At 39.5% G+C, this 16,162-nt stretch overlaps 1 protein-coding gene across 3 annotated transcripts in view; it reads right to left on the bottom strand.

Annotated features, from left to right (window-relative positions):
- ST3GAL1 (ST3 beta-galactoside alpha-2,3-sialyltransferase 1) overlaps positions 1–16,162 on the bottom strand; it is a 131,052-nt gene that overhangs the window by 78,945 nt on the left and 35,945 nt on the right. For all 3 annotated transcript variants that reach the window (XM_072603004.1, XM_072603003.1, XM_072603005.1), the window contains exon 2: positions 2,188–2,262. The gene's annotated coding sequence lies outside the window, so the exon portion shown is untranslated. The remainder of the gene's footprint in view (positions 1–2,187; positions 2,263–16,162) is intronic.

Raw genomic sequence — 16,162 nt, 5'->3', positions numbered from 1 at the left:
GTATGAGGACCAGCCAGAGAAAATGCCACAGCCAAGAGATGGAAAGGCCCCAAGGGATCTTTAGGAAAATCAACAAGTAGGTAGAATTTTTTTTTTTAATGTAGAAGGAGATGGCAAGGGGTTAAGTGATTTGCCTAAGGTCACAAGCTAGTGTGTCAAGGGCCTGAAGCCAAATTTGAACTCCAGTCCTCCTGACTCCAGGGCTGGTGTTCTACTCACTGTGCCACATAGCTGCCTATAATAGCAAGCAAAGTAGGGTCTTTTGTTGTTTTTGTTTGAGACAATCAAGTGCCTCTGGTTGAATCTTGCCTTTGATTAATCAAGAGTATTTAACTAGAAACAGTGTATATATAGTAGAGAGAGTTTTAACCAATCAGATACGTGCAAGTGGGCTCTAACCAATCAGATACATGTGGGCTCTAGCCAATCAGATGTTGAGTAGAACTGTATATAAAGAGGGTCAGGGTTGAGAGAAACTGACATGAAGAGAGTCAGCATTGAAGGGGGTGAGCCAGCATTGAGAAGAAGAGATCTGAGAGGAGACCTCTGATAGCAGAGAGGAAGACTTCTGAGGGTGGAGAGAAAGACTTCTGATAGCTAGAGGAAGCCCTGTCTGTTGATCTGTGTTGATTTCTCAGACAGAAGTCCGGTCTGTTGATCTGTGTTGACTTCTCAGACAGAAGTCCTGTCTGTTGGTCTTTATGAGTGAATTGAGATGATGGTGATGGTATGTGTGTTAGTATTGTTGCCATGATGAGCTTGGTTTTCCCAGAGGCTGAAGGTGCAGAGTGGAGTAGTCTCCAAGAGCTGAGACATGGGGCAGGAGCAGAGAGCTGCCTACATGTGAATCCAAGTGAGAGTTGGGAGTGGTCAGCCCACAGAGGAAGAGCCATGGGACTTGAAAACCAACCTCCAGTTAAGGTGAAAGAGGACTTTACTTGGACACTTGATAATGATTAAAAAGACTGTTCTTGCAGTGACCTAGGGGTGTTTGGTGTGGTACTTTGAAAAAGGACTTTACTTGGATATTTGCTATTGGTTGAATGATATGTTTTACTTAATTACGTTGCTACTGTTATGAGATATATACTGACTGAAAGATGTGTTTTACTTAAGGATGTTGCTATGAGTGTCATGCTTTGCTTTATTGAACAATGCTTAGTTTGTTGCTGAATAAACAGAGTTCATTATTCTATGCAATTAGACGCTTGAAATCCTTCACAGCAGCAGTCCTCAGGTGTACTGCCGTGATTGGTGTTACACTGCTCCAGTAGATAGTTATTTAAAAATATATATAATTTCCACTAACAAAACTCTGTTTCTGATGTTGAACCATTTGACAGTGCCAAGGTCTTCGGAAGGGAGAAGTTTGTTTTCTCTCTTCAAATGCATGTTCTTTTTACTGTCTTAGAGACAGTAAAGATTGTCTAATACAACTTTTTTTCATTTTATAGGTGAGGTAATTGAAGTCCATAGATGGGAAGTGATTTGCCAAGGGTCACATAGTAAGTTCGTAACAGGGCTGGACCTGGAACCGAGGAGTCCAGATTCCCAAGTCCCAATGCCCTTTCTACTGAAACAGACTTTTCTTATTTCCTTGTGCTAGCTAAAATTGGATAGATGAAGGGAAGGGAATAGATTACAGAGGGGTTTTGAATGACAGAAAGGGGATATTTAACTCTTACTGCCGCTGTCCCGCCTAATAAGAAGAACAAATTTTCACTGGAATTGGTTAACAGTAGCAACAACATTATCACTGAAACAGAGGTTGAGGATCATAAATGACTCTTGGCTTGCTTTTCATGAAGAATCAGGCTCAGCCATCCAGAAATGTGACTGGCCAATGGCAGGGTAGCTCCCACTTGGCTCTAGCTATGACAGACTTCAAAATAAGCCTCTTTAATAAAGGTAATGGATCAGTCCTGCTTCGGGCTCTGCCAGGCACCTCATTAAGGAAAGTGATAAGAAGAGGTCGGGTTTGTCTTGAGTAATTCAATAACTTGAACAAGAGAGAAAGAGATCTGGGGAATGTACATGAAGGTAACTGTCAGTCTTGGAGAACCGAAAGAAATTAAAAAGGGGGACTTAGAATTTTTAATCTAGAAAAAGGCATCAGAAGTAATTTTATCCAACCCCTCTCACTTGCAAGGGAAAGAAACTGTGTCCCAGAGATTTAACGTGACTTACTTAAGACCACAAGACAGCGAATAGGGACAGGACTCAAATTCAGATCTCATGATTCCATGCTTGGCACTTTCCCCACTGTAAATAAAGAAGAAAAAGAAGTTAAAGGTTAATGAGGCCTTAGAATCATAAGGAATCTTATAATTGGAAGCAGGAGTGTGCTGAAGCCAGCTCCTATCACAGATACAAGCTAATTGTGAAATTTTCAACATGAGAATTTACATTTGGAAATCTGCGAATGCTACAAATCAAGGATTGATTTATTATTTTGTTGGTTATCTAGACTTTAGAAAATAATGAAGAAAATGTTACTGTGGATTAAGTTTAAAAGTGTGCTTTATGTATATTATTTTTCTCCTGGAAAGCTGGTGGTTAAACATTTCTCAGTACTCCACTGACTGGAAGGGACTTCAGAGATCATCTATTCCAGCCTACCCTCTAATGCAGTAATCCCTCCCAAAGCAGTCTTGACAAAGTCATCAAGCCTCTGCTTGATGACACACACTGAAAGGGAACTCAATAATTCCTAAGGTGGTCCATTTGATTTTTGCACAATCTTAATCATCAGGGCAGTTATTTTTTTATATCAAGTCAAAGTCTGAGTCCTTATAACTTCTGTCTATTGCTCTGCTCTCTGCAGCCAAGAAATAAAAGACTAATGCATCTTGTATAGGACATTCCTTCAAATATCTGAAGATGGCTATTTTGGATCTCCCTAACCTCCTTACCCAATCTTCCCTTCTGTAGGCTAAATATTCCCAATTCTTTTAAATGTTTTTCATAGGGCTCTTAGCTTCTCAACATCCTTTCTAAACTGTGGCATCTAAAACTGTAAGTAATAATAGTGATGCAGGACAGAAAGTAGACAGATGGTCTGGACACTATGCTCCTATCAGTGAAGCTTATAACTGAGCACCACTAAACTGATGTGGTTGGTTATACCTGGACACACCCTCATCTCCTGAATTCCTCCTTTTCACCATCTTATTCATTACTCAAGACCCAGCTTAAACACAACCTCCTCATTATACCTTCCCTCATCCTCTTCAGTCATAAGTGAGCCTTCCCTCCGTTATATTTCCATGATGTTTGGTTCCTACTTTTCCCATAGAACATTTATATTACAGTTATTTGTGTAAAACACAAAAAGCTCATCTGTATTATTGTTATTTGTCTCTCAACCTCCTACTAGACTGTGCCTCCAGGACTATATTATTTATCCTTGGTTCCCTTTAGTTCATGTCACTGGACCTTCTGGAATCAATAACTCTGTGATGTTGGACTAATCACTTCAGTTCTGTGAGATGAAGTTTTCCCAGCTATAAAATAGGGGTAGCAATACCTGTTCTCCCTGCCCCAGAAGACTGTTTACTGATGATGCATTGTATAAATGAAATGGCTTTGGAAATATAGAGTGCCAGATAAAATCAAAAAATGGGCAGGCGAGAAGAGACAATTTAAACTTTCCAGGCTTCCCTCTTTTATTTTACAGATAAGGAAACTAAATTTTAGAGATGTTATGTAATTTGTCCAAGATCCCACAGCAAGCAGGTGACTTTAGAAGAGTAATAAATTATTATCTATAGAAATTAAAAATGTGATCAGCAGTGGTCGATATTCATAGCACTGCACCCCTAACAAAGGTGACCTTAAATGTAGGCTGGACAGGCAAATACTAATGTAATGTCAGTGGTTCCCCAATACTACTGGTCTGCTACATTGGTTCTGACATTCAACTAGAGGCTAAAAGCAATCTGTAGTAGTGTAGACACAGCACTGGACTGAGCCAAATGACCAGAGTTCAAATTCTGATTCTGCTGTCTGACAGGGTTATTGTGAGACTTAGATAATGGATATACAAAACTGCAAACTTTGGAAACACTGTATAACTGAAAATTATTTTAATCAAACAGCATTTATTAAGCACCTACTAGGTCTACCAGCATTCTACTACATATAAATGCTGGGGATAAAATGACAAAAGTCAAATGATCCCTACTTTTGAGAAGTACATACATAAGTATATACAAAACGCACACTAAGTATGTTTCTTGGCAAAGATACTGAAGTGGTTTGCTATTTCTTTCTCCTGCTCATTTTACAGATGAGAAACTGAGGCAAACAGGGTTAAGTGATTTACCCAGGGTCACACAGCTAGTTAATTGTCTGAGACCAGATTTGAACTCAGGTCTTCCAGCATCCTATCCACTGCACAATCTAAATGCTTCTAGCATTGGACTAGATGACCTCTAAAGATCCCTTTCCGCCTCTGGCCTGCCTAATTTTACTTGAGTCAAGGGAAAAATGTACACCAGATGGTGCCCAGTCTTATGCAGAAGGCTGGTAAAGGATAAGTCCCAATCCAGTCCAATGATATTCATTCCTCTTGGCTTAGAGCAGAGCTTGATGGCTTAGGATCTTCTGGTCAGTGGGAAAATGACTATCTCTAAAATGACAAAACCAGCAATGATGCCAAGTGGCATTCTTTTACAGCCACCTCCTGCAATTGTTTAAACCCTGTAATGAAGGCCACATTTAGAAACACCCCCAGTAGTCCAAAGTGCTGAGGAGGGGAGCATTTTTTCCCTTTAATTTCCTGATAGCTGCATCTGAATGAGTGACACTGTGGATGGCATGAGCCCAGGTTTCCACATTTCATTTCCTGAGGCCCAGGGACAAATACAAAAGAAAGGAAGAAAGAACAGGAAAATGGGAACTAGGAACTGGGGTGGAGGATGGGGATGGGAGGAAATAGGGTGACAGAAGAAGCCAAAGCAAACTGTAACACAGACTCTAACCCAAATGTTTAGATCTCAGGACCCTTTTATATTTATTAGCCATATAGTCCTGGGCAAAATTATTCCTCACTTTGCCTTATTCTCTCATATATAACATGTGGGGGATAGAACACCCCTTGTAGTATGTCATACTCTATGATCTTATGATTTCTAATGTACTCCAATTGGTACCCTCTCCCAAGAAGGATCATAAGATTTAGAGCTGGAAGAGAACCCTGCTCAAACTTCATCGTTTTGTAGATGAGGGAGCTGAGGAAGAGACTGATAAAGCAATTGCTCATGGTCATATAGATAGTGACAGAGAGAGAGGAACCAAACCCATGTGCTCTTCTCCAAGGTAATATTTGTCTTGAATATTTGTATCCCACCTTCGGAAGAGCCTTCGGAGCTGCTATTAGTCTGATCAGCCAGTTGGACACACCGTACCTTGACCCCAAGACAGTAGGGTCATTTTGGTCCTGTTTGAGAAGGAAGGTCAACAACCATCTATTTATTTTAACCTTGGGTCTTCCTGGGTTCAAACACAGGAATGAGGATGCCAATATGTATTTCCGTATGCTCAGGGGAGGAGGGCTTTTAGGTGCTGCTCAAATGCCTGATGGCAATGTCGAGTCAATGTTTAATTGTACCTTATCAGTCACAAATACTTCATGTGGGAGAAGACGGTCTTCCTCCTCCCAGCTTGCTTTGCAGAACTACATACTGGAGGAACTTCTATTTCCTTTTTTTTTTTTTAACAACAGAGAAACATGTCTAGATGACTCTTTTCAGCTCCTTTGAAAATAGAGTCAGTTCAGAGGAGTGAAAGGGTTTCCATCTGCTACCCCTGATAAAAAGCACATCAGGCCAACCTACAGCTATCTCAGGAAAAGAAACAAACAAGTGAGAATTCCCCCACACTGTGACCTTCCTCCCCAACCTCCACCTCTTTCAAAGTTTAAAGTATTTTCATATCAAGTTTCTTATCTGAGTCTCAAAGCTCTGGAAGAAATTCAGGTCAGCTAAGAGCCCCATTTTATAGACTAGAAGGAGAAACGCAGAGGGTTGTCACACAGATAATAAAGGGGAGGTCAGGAAGGAAAAAGCAAGATTTTTCAGTTCCTTGCTTATTGTCCAAAATTACGCCTTTCAGAGGTGTTTTCCCCAAGAAATTCTGATTTTGACTCTTAACCATTTGTAAAGCTTATCAGCAAAATGGTGATTAATAATTCTTATTTGCCCTAACTCCCAAGGTTGCTATAGGAAATGTCTATGCTTCCTATAAAGTACTGTCTGAACAAATTACTATTTTATTAGCCATGATAATAATAATTATTATTGTAGAAAGATGTAATTAAAAATGAGTGTAATGGTGGCCTCTCAATTTTTATTAGTTCAAATTGATCTAGGTCTATACCCCTAAAGAGATCAAAGAAAGAGGAAAAGGACCTGTAGCTGCAAAAACATTTACAGCAGTTCTTTTTCTAATAGCAAAACACCCCTGAATACTAAAGAGGTGCCCATTATTTCCCATTATTTGGGAGAATGACTGAATGAATTGAATGAACTGAATACTATTGTGCTGTAAGAAATGATAAAAGACATAGTTTCAGAGAAACATGGGGAAGATTTGAATGAACTGATACAGAGTGATGTGGGCAGATTCAGGAGAATAATTTGTATAATACTATTGCAAAATAGTATAATATTGTATAATACTATTTATATAATAATGTTGCAAAAATAATTAACTTTTAAAAACTTAAGAACTCTTATCAATACAAGGACCATCTGTGATTCTAGAGGGTCAGTGATGAAGATACAGTATGAGACACAATTTTTTTGGATATGATCAATATAGGAAGTAAGGGAGTGATGTGAAATACAGCTTCAAAAGTAGGCTGGTAGCCTCGAATGCCAGGCTAAACAACTGGGACTTTATTTGGCAGGCAATGTGAAGCCACTGGAGGGTTCTGAGTAAAGGAGAGACAGTAGTGACATCAATTTCCATTTTTCCAGCTACTTAAGGTTCATCACACACTTTTCTAAGAACAGATCTGTGACACGGGCAGCACCAATATCATTCCCATTTTACTGACTAAGTCTCAGAACAGTGAAGTTACTTGAGTAGGGTCATCAAACTAACATATATCTGAAAGGGCCATCTTCTCACTCCAGGGTCAGAATATCATGTTTTCTCTTGACCTGACAAGATCTGTAGAGACAGACTTTCTATCTACTTGAGAGAGCTCAACTTTGTTCCTGAGGGGCAAGTGGTGTACTTCCCTTCCATGTCATCTATCACCTCATTTACAGGGAGACAGCAAAGTTCAGTTAAGTTTGTCCAATTAAAATTGAGAGCACTACGAGTTGGGAACTTGATGGTAATTCATGCAGGGATGCTAAAAGAAGGCATTGCTACTACTTTCTCTGTCTTCGGGGGGGATTTGATTTATTGGATTCTGGCAGTGTATTAGTCACGGTATTGACTCTGACAAGGCTGCTGTAGGACCACAATATTGAGATCTGGGGAGCATTCAACTCATTAGTGTCTGTGTGTACTTTCCAAGACTGGCCCCAGAGGTGGGAGCTGCCGAGAACATTAAGCCCCAGCCCGAAGCCACCAAAAGGAAGGTATCATTGCAACCTGCTGCGTCTCCTACCACTTCTCTCACAGATCCTCAACTACAGCCCTGGGCCGCTTCTGACATTTTCTGTTCTTCTCCCACTGAACTGGACCTTTAAATTCTCCATCAACAGGAACAATGATTAGGAAAGACTATGATTTGGCAGTAACAGTAATAGCTCACATTTAAGGAACATGCTAGCGTTTGTAAAATACTTTGGGTGCTTGGTCCTCAGAAACTACCCCATGGAAGTAGATGTGGTTATTATCCACATTTTGCAGATAAAGGAACATGCTTAGAGAAACTAAATAACTGTCTCAGGGTCACACACCTGGTTTCTGCAGCAGGGTTCAAATCTAGGTTTTCCTATTAAGTTGAAAAATTCTATCTCATATTTGCAAACTGGATGACTATGGACATGTATTAGTCTTCTGTACTGCTATTCAGCAAGTTTATTCAGCACCTTGTATGTTCAAGGCACTGCTGGCACATCTGTGAAATGGGAAAATTGATATACTACCTACCTTGCAGGGTGACAGAATCAGAGAATTTAGAATTGAAAGGGACCTTAGCAGCCATCCAGTCCAACCTATAATTGACAGGAATCCCCACTTGACAAGTGACCATGCAGGCTCTGCTGGAAGACCTCCAACTGTGAGGAAAGGCTGCCCATTTCCACCCTTGGATTCCTCTAATTGTTAAGATATTTTCTCAGATATCAAGCCTAAATTTGCCTCCTGTCTGTCCTTTTTCTCCAAGTTGTGTTCTGGTCTTCTGAACCAAACAGAACAATTTGAAGTCCCTTTTCACAGGATATGATGGAAAGAAAGCCGAACTTGCAATCATGAGACCTGAGTTGGATACCGTGTGTGTGTGTGTGTGTGTGTGTGTGTGTGTAAGAAAATTCTGTAAGAGAATTTTAGGGTACAGAATGTTAGAGCTGGAAAGGACTTCAGAGTTCATCTACCCCACCCTTTCATTTTACAGATAAGGAAGCTGAGTCTTAGAGAGTAGAAAAGAATTGCTAAGGATCATACGGTGGGTGAGTTGATGGTATAACCAGGGCCAGAACCAAGAACTACTGTATTTTGCACACAGTAAGTGCATAATAAGTGTTCAGTGTATTATGTTATCTTCTAATTCCTAATCCAAGGCTCACTCTGTGACCTGGAAATGATCTCAGATTATTTTCTTTAAAGGTACAATTAGTGCATTCTAAAAGCAGTCAACTGGTATATATTAAGTGCCTACTATGTGCCAGGCCCTGTACTAAGGACTGGGGATACAAAGAGAGGGAAAAACATAGTTCCTGATCTCAAGGAGATGTATATATACACACAGAGACACACGCATACATATATGTACACACATAATAAATACTACATATATACATACATGCATATATACATACACACATAAATACACCTATACACACATATATATGCCCATATACATAAGCGATATGTGTGTATATGTATATGACATATACAGGGTCAAGAAGACTTTGGAACAGAATTTTCTTTCTGTATATATATATACTCCATGTTACAGCTCATAGGAACCTAGGATATGATCTAGTCCAATCCCCTCATTTCACAGATGAGGAAATTAAGGCTTAGACAGCTAAAGGGCACACAGCTCAATAGTGGTATGATAGGATAATAGAACCCAGTGCTCCAGGGAGGTCTCAAGGCAATCAAGAGTATGAGTCCTGAGTGACTGGTTTAGCAAAAGCAAACCCACAGGAAGAGGTGATGGAGTGACTACTTGTCTGGCATGGCAGCGAAAGAATTTCTGGTTCAGTTCACACTGGACTAGATGACCCTGAGGTTTTCCCAGCACTGAGAGTCTGTGATGCCAGATTCTATTCCATGTTTTGAGGACTGGGTTATGTCTGATTTAATCTGTGTACCTCCCCCAGCACAGAGTGGGACTTAACGCTGTTCATTCAAGTTGACATTTTTGGTTATGTGATAACATGTTTTAAAGCTATGTTTAAATTTATATTCCTTGTTGAGCCCTCAAAGTTAATTGGCAGAACTGAAAATAAAAGGATATGAATGTGATTTGGGAGAAAACACAATTTTCCCACATTCACAGTTGGGCTGAAGGCTGGATGAGCTTCTGGTTTAAATTCTTCTAAAGGCTGAACCAAGTTTAAAAAGTTTCCATGTCAATTATCAAAGTCTGCACTGTCTCACAGATGGGACAGAACATTTTATTTATGCCACACGTATCATGGCTCTCAATGTTCCCTCTGGATATGAGCTTAGAACAATGTCAAGAATCCTAGGGTGTTAGAGTTAGAAGGAATCTTAGAACAAAGAATGTTAGAACACACCCCATTGGAACTGGAAGATATGTTACAGCGTATCTCATCCATCTCTCCTCTCCTTTCCCCTCAACCCCGATTTTACAGTAAGGGAAAGTGAGGCCTGGGGCAGTGACACAATAACACAGGTCATTCACGGAGCTGGTACTAGAATCCAAATATCTTAATTCTGTATTTAGTAGTCTTTCCACTATATCAAATGGTCATATAGATATGAGAAGTCAATAAGAAAGGTAGCTTTTAATTTTTCACAGACATACAAGGTGTCCCAATAGTTTTACTGCAGTTTTAAACTTAAAATACAGGATTTCTCAAAATTCTTCGTGAAATTTTAAGCTAAGCACTAAGACTTTTGGAATATCAAATATTTAATTAAAATGCATGAATTATGATACATGATAATTAATGTACTATGCATAGATGTCACCCAAATAAAGTCTAAACTTTTTTTTCCTATTGCCTATCAAATAATATGCAAACTTTTCACCATGGTATTCAAGGTGGTCCAGACATCACACATTCCTCCCAAACCACAGACTCTACACCCCAGTCAAACTGGTGAGGAAACATATCCTTTAAGGTCTCCTATTTCTTTTAAAATATTAAGAAATAATATTAGTATAGTATATTAGTCTCAAACCCTTGATCTCATCTGAATAGAAAAATCTTATCAATACTTCCATCAAACTCTAAGGAAATAATCCCCTGCACTGAAATATTTTTGCTACTTTCTAAAATGTGTGTGTGTGGGGAGCAGCTAAATGGCCAATGGATAGAGGGCCAGGCCTGGAGTCAAGAAGACTGCAGTTCAAATCCAGCCTCAGACACTTACAAGCTGTGTGACCCTGGGCAAGTCACTTAACCCTGTTTGTCTCAGTTTCCTCATCTGTAAAAAGAGCTAGCAAAGGGAATGGCAACCCACTCCAGGATCTTTGCCAAGAAAATCCCAAATGTGGTCATGAAGAGTTGGACACAATTAAAAAATGACTAACAACAAAAAAAAGAAAAGAGGCCAGATCAACTCATATTCTATGAAATTAATTAAAGTAGTAACTATATTAAGAGCAGAAAAGTCCTTGGATTCACCCACCTAGCAGCAGTACTTTTTTCTCTCCCTTCAATCAGATGAAATGATTATAAGAAAATTATTCTTTAGGTTGTGCATTCTAATATTTTAATGTAGTATTGTTCTGTTTAAGTAAATCATAAACCCTGACCTAAACCATGTTCCCTTGTTTTATGTAGATTTTTGTCTTTATTTCTTGACATTATAAATTGTAGACATGGCTTAAGAGAGATTGTTAATAAGCAGGAGGAAACTGCCCACTTGGAACTCTCTCTGTCTGTCTTTCTCTCTCTGTGTGTCTCTCTGTCTCTTCACTGTCTGGTCCAGCAGTTAGATTCTTTAAAAAACAAAACCTGCATTGTTTTACGTAGGAAGTAAAAGCATCTGGCTGACACAGCTCTATGGAAAGCATAGGGAAGCAGCATTGATCAATAATTTTAAGGCTCTCTCAGTCAATGGGAACATCTAAATCCTTGGGGGAGAGGGGAAGGATCGGACTCATTAAGGTTCCTGGCTCCTTTAATCAAATAGACTGCTTTAGCTCACTATTTCCTTTCCTTCCAGACGTGTGTCTGGATAGAAGAAAGGAAACCACAGTGGTCCAGGGGACTAATTGCTGCATGTTCTGGGAGATACAATTAGATGTCAAAGAGAAGTAGAGAGTATAATATAGCTTTTGGTCAATACAGAAACCTCTCTGAACCTCTCCAGCTGCTGGAAAAATGGAGATTTTGAACCCTGAAAAACCCAAACCTAGCCTGTTGTTCCCCATCCCACCCCTTTTTGTGAGAATGGGTCTCCCTACCTCATCCAGACTGGTAGGGCAGTGAATACTCATTGTTCTGCCTCTCTGCAGATGAGCATTAAGTTTTAACCTGCATTATTTACATGTTCCAGTTCAATCCTCTTTAGGCAACCTCCCCCAGATTTTGAGCGCACACACACACACACACACACACACACACACACACACACACACACACACACACACACACACACACAATCAGCTTTAGTCGTCCCATAGCTGAATTCAGGGGCTACATCAGTCTCAGCCTCCCCTTACAGCAGGGATTCCAGGTGTGCCCCACCACACCTGACCATTCTGTTCTTTCTTGAATGCACAAGAGAAGAAAGCAAAGGCATACTCTATGTTTATCTGTCTCTCTCCCTCTATCTGTCTGTCTATTCCTTTCTCTACCCAATTCTTTTGGAACTAAAGTTGTTTCTTTGTTTTGGCCAAGTGTAACACCCTATCTCTATCACCTATTTTCTTACACAGAATGTTAAAGGGACTTATTTCCAGGGAATTAGGAGGGACTTTCCAATTAGACTGCCAACAGTACTGACTTAGGTGGCTATGAGGAAACTGGTTTTTTTTTTTTTTTTTTTTTTAACAATCTTAGCCATCCTACAAAAGAATGGTCTGCTTTCTTCAGCAGAAGATGGATGACAACTTGCCAGTCACTTGCTTATAGATGAGATTCCTGTTCAGATACAGGTTGGCCTGGCTGGCCTCTAAAATCCCTTCTAACTCTGCAATATTGTGATTTTGTAATTCTGAGTGTGTCAGTGAGGCTTAGCTAATCAGAAAGCTGTTAACTCTTCCCAGGAGAATGCCCTGCATAGAAACAGCATATTGTAGGACACCCACAAGCCACTGGGACGTATTGAATTACCACAGTGTGATGGCAGGATGATATGCTTTGGTCCCCTGCCCATGACTTGGGAACTCATTAATAACATTTGGTAAGTGACTGAGCATTAGCAGAGCCTATTATGTTTGATTCTATGAACCTCAAGGGTCTGTGCCTGGCTTAAGTCACAACTCAACACACTCAATAAAACCTACTTGCTCCAGCTCATACCAACTGGTCTGCCTGGTTCTGCGTTGCATTATGGAAGATGAGACAATAAAAATGAGAGGATTAGATTAGGGAATCATTAAGGCCTCTTCCAACTCTGGCAGTCATATGCTTTAAGATCTCTTAAAACATTCTGGGTTCAAACATTCTAGATTCTAACATCTCTTCCAGCCTTAACATTCTGTATTCTAAGGTCTTCCAGCTCTAATATTCTATGTTCTAAGGCTTCTAACATCCCATGAAACTGTGATCTTATGTGTCTCCTGAGTCTGTTTCTGTTGAATTTTCTTTATAATTCACCAGTACCCTCCAGTTCACTCTTATTCTCTCTCTCCAGAGATCAAAACACAGGCAGAATCACAGAATTTTTATACTGAGAAGGACTATGGAGTTCACCTAATCTAACACCCGAGTTTTTACTGAGGAAACTGAGGTTTACAGAAAAAAAAAAAAACTACTTGACCAGGGATATGTACTGTCAATGGTAAAGCTTGGAAAATAGTTCAAGTCTGCTAACTGTACTGAGTTAAAATCCCTATTTCATCATGAAGAAGGCAGAGGATTCAGGTGAACGAACGAAGCAACATTCAAGTGCTTACTATGATCCAGAAGTTTACATTCTAATAGGAGGAGGGCATATAGGGGAATGGTGGCCGGGGAAGAATGTTTTGGTATAAGAATTCACAGATAGAGTGACTGGTATCATAGAAAAAACCAACTGACATGCCCTTTGATAAAGAAATTGGTAATGTTGATTTGATTACTGTTTCCAAAGACAGACATGGAAAGTTGGGGGAGCAGAGTTATAGATATGGATTCCATAGACTCAGAATCACAGAATTTCAGTTGGAAGGGGCCTCCAGGACCATCTAGTCTAATGCTTGTGAAAAAGAAACCGCACCCCTCCTACCCCACCACAAATGGCCTGACAAGTCATCAATCCAGCTTGTGCTTGAAGATCTCTAATAAGGGGGAACATCCCTTCTCAAGGCAGCCCATTCTACTTTTGGATAGTTCTAATCTTTGGGAACCTTTTCATTATCAGTAATTCTTTTTGCAATATGGACCCTTTGCCAGTTTGATGAAGCCTACAGATCCCTTCTCAAAATAATGTTTTTTAAATGCATAAAACAACATATATAGACTTACAAAAGAAGTCAATTGTATTGAAATAGTTAAAAAAAAATTTAAGTTCACAGATGCCCGGTTAGTCACGTATGCCTTCATCAAGCCTAAATTTTACTTTCTGCAACCACTGTACCTAGCTTTGTCCTCTGTGGCCAAACAGAAAGAGCCTCATCTCTTTTTCATAGAAGAAGCTTTTAAATACATGAAGAAAGTTATAAAAGCTCTCCCCTCTCTTCCAGTCTTTTCTGTATCAGGTACAACATCCCCAATTCTTTCAATCAACCCTTATAGTCCATGAATTTAAGTCACCTAATCATACTGGTTGCCCCACTCTGAATACTATCCCAGTAATCAACATCCCTTCCATGAATATGATGACCAGAACTGAACAGAACACCTCCAGAGGAGTGTTCACCAGGGCAGACACAGGAAGATTAGATCAACATAGCGCGGTTTCACATTAGCTGCTTTGCTTTCTAAGTGGATACTGTACTTCAGCCCATTAGATCCCCAGATCTCATTCAGACAAAATGCTTTAGAACTGTGCCTTCCCCCTTTTGAATGTGCTAAGTTGATGGTTGAGCCCAAGCATAAGACTTTTCATCGATTAGAATTAAAACTTTTTGATAGCAATTCTGCCTTCCTCTACCTTATAGTTCTTTCTCTATGTTGTTATTTGAAAATTTGATATTAATCTGGGTTTTTATTTTTATTAAACCTATTTTTAATTTTTTCCCATAATTACAGACCACATGTAAATCTGGGTATTTATCAAAGCCATTCACCAAAATGGTAAACTCACTGAATAATATATCTGGTAGGACCTTAGAGGTCATTTAGTCCAATAACCAGAACCTAACATATAAGAGACATTTAACACATGTTTGTAGAATTGAAATTTATAGACTGAGAAACTAAGGCCAGTTAAAAGGGATTGCCCAAGTGAGTTAGTGGCAGATGGAAAAAGAGAACCCCTAATCTTTTTCCTTTGATTCTAGCTTCCTCTCAAAAATAAAAAAAATGTGAAAGCTGTTTTTTTTCCCCCAGTTTCAGAGCATTCCAGGCATATCTCACATCTTGTAAATTCCCTCTGCAATTTTCTTCCAAGGAGTCCATGAACATTGTGTATAGTAATGAAGACATTGTTTATCCATGTAAGTGTATCTTGAGAAATGAGGAATGCCATAGATTATTATCTTCATTTTATAGGAGCAGAAAACAAGAGGTCCAGCAGTGGGATGAATTTGAATTTCAAACCTCAAGTCAACTTTTCCTTTAATAATAATAATGTTATCATGCATTGTAGCAGAGACTTGTATAGCATTTATTTATTTATTTTTTTACTTTTTAAAAAAAATTTATTTGTTTAACTTTTAACATTCATTTTCACAAAATTTTGGGTTCCAAATTTTCTCCCCTTTTGTCCCCTCCCCCCACCCCAAAACACCGAGAATTCTAATTGCCCCTATCACTAATCTGCCCTTTCTTTTATCATCCCTCCCTTCCCTTGTCCCCATCTTCTCTTTTGTCCTGTAGGGCCAGATAACTTTCTATACCCCATTAGCTGTATTTCTTATTTCCTAGTAGCAAGAACAGTACTCGACAGTTGTTCCTAAAACTTTGACTTCCAACTTGTCTTTATCCCTCCCTCCCCACCCATTTCCTTTGGGAAGGTAAACAATTCAATATAGGCCATATCTGTGTAGTTTTGCAAATGACTTCCATAATAGTCGTGTTGTGTAAGACTAACTATATTTCCCTCCATCCTATCCTGCCCCCCATTGCTTTTATTCTCTCTTTTGATCCTGTCCCTCCCCAAGAGTGTTGACTTCAAATTGCTCCCTCCTCCCACTGCCCTCCCTTCCATCCTCCCCCCACCCTGATTATCCCCTTCTCCCCCACTTTCCTGTATTGTAAGATAGGTTTTCAAACCAAAATGAATGTGCATTTTATTCCTTCCTGTAGTCGAATGTGATGAGAGTAAACTTCATGTTTTTCTCTCACCTCCCCTCTTTTTCCCTCCACTAAAAAGTCTCTTGCTTGCCTCTTTTATGAGAGATAATTTGCTCCTTTCCATCTCTCCCTTTCTCCTCCCAATATATTTCTCTCTCACTGCTTAATTTCATTTTTTAAAGATATGATCCCATCCTATTCAATTCACTCTGTGCTGTGTGTGTGTGTGTGTG

This window comes from Notamacropus eugenii, chromosome 4 (assembly GCF_028372415.1).
Source record: "Notamacropus eugenii isolate mMacEug1 chromosome 4, mMacEug1.pri_v2, whole genome shotgun sequence".
NCBI classification, from domain to species: domain Eukaryota; kingdom Metazoa; phylum Chordata; class Mammalia; order Diprotodontia; family Macropodidae; genus Notamacropus; species Notamacropus eugenii.
The sequence above is the reverse complement of the archived record's forward strand: the minus strand, read 5'-3'. Positions and strand labels throughout refer to the sequence as shown.